The 1,472-nt window shown below is 45.2% G+C and overlaps 1 pseudogene; it reads right to left on the reverse strand.

The window, feature by feature from the left end:
- Positions 1–722: 722 nt before the first annotated feature.
- LOC116906472 lies at positions 723–846 on the reverse strand (annotated as a pseudogene).
- Positions 847–1,472: the final 626 nt, after the last annotated feature.

Consider the following 1,472-nt stretch of genomic DNA (forward strand, 5'->3'; position numbering starts at 1 on the left):
ACACTCTCAGGGCCAGCTCTCCCACAATGCCTACGTGAGGGTAAGGACAGTTCTGTATAGCAATCAGACATCAACATGTCCCCGGGTATCAGCCCAGAACAGAGATGTCTGCTAGCCTTTGGTGGTAACGGACCCTACTGCTGCATATAGGAACCCAGATATGGCTCCCAGACATGGCTCCTGGTGCTAGCACAGGTCAGGACCCTACCATGGTCTCTGGTAGCATCACTGGTTACTCACATCAGGCTGATCCTCATTACCCTCAAGTCTCCAGTCTCTCTTCATTGTGCCCACATTCTTCTGTTTCCTTCTCTTCTATTTCTCCACCACTTACTTTCTCCTCTTAGTGGCACCCGGGATCTCTGAGTGTCTGGAGTCCTTTCAGGAGTGGTCTTGGGAGTGCTATGACACGCTCATGCATTATGGCTCTGGGGCATAATTTGAACCCCCAGACCCTTGCAGCTCCCCCCTGGTGGTTCAGTTCAGCTCCCTGTCCAGGCCCCATGGCGCCTGTCTGGTGGTCATCTCAGACCTTCTCCTCATCTGGCCTGTCCAATGGCTTCATGAGAAGGTTGCCTGCCTCAGGTTTTCCCTTGCCAGGGTCCCTCAGGCTCAGGGAGGGATCTCTAGTCTCCAGCTCGCTCCTAGTCCTTGCTCCTGGGAGCAGTAGGGGGCTGCACAGCACTGGACTGGTGGTTTTCTCAGGCTTGCTCTTTTCAGGGAACGTTAGGCTACTATTCATTCTGATACTATACCATTCCTAGGTCAGAACACCCCTCTCCTCTCTGCCACCTCCTGAGGCACATGTGACACAGCAGCCACACTTACAATGCTTCCAGGGGCAGGATTGTTTTGATATTTTATGTCTCCCCCAGTGTGTTTGTTTTGTTTTTCTATTTATGTTTGTTTTGTTTTGTTTTGTTTTTGAGAGAAAAAGAACATGAAGGTGGGTGGATAAGGAGGCAGGAGAAGAACATGGTAATGATATTATTGTATAAAATTTTAATAAAAAAATAAATTAATTCTTTGAAAGAAAAACATACCATGACCTGAATTCTATACCTTTTTAAATTTATTCTACCAAACTAGTCCCTTAATTTTAAATTCAGCCTTTCTGAAAGTCTCAGGACACAGGCAAAGTACAAATTATTTGCTAGAGTATATAATATAATGAATTATAGTCGAGCTCACAATAGAGCCTTTATTTCCTCCTGGAACCTTCATTTCCAACCAGAACCTAACTATGCATTTCTTTCAGCCTCTTGGTATAGGAGTGGCTGTCACAGTTGTACATTAAGTTCTGCTTAGAGCATTCTAGAGTTTCCGTAGCCTGCATTTTCGAGTGTTTCTAAATTCCTCCACAACTGGTTCCAAATGCTTGGATATTCAAATCATAACCACATAGTCAAGGTTAGACACAACAGTGACCTCACTTCTCTGACACCAGTTTCTATATTAGTTGGATGTATTAT

This window comes from Rattus rattus, chromosome 7, assembly GCF_011064425.1.
Source record: "Rattus rattus isolate New Zealand chromosome 7, Rrattus_CSIRO_v1, whole genome shotgun sequence".
NCBI lineage: Eukaryota > Metazoa > Chordata > Mammalia > Rodentia > Muridae > Rattus > Rattus rattus.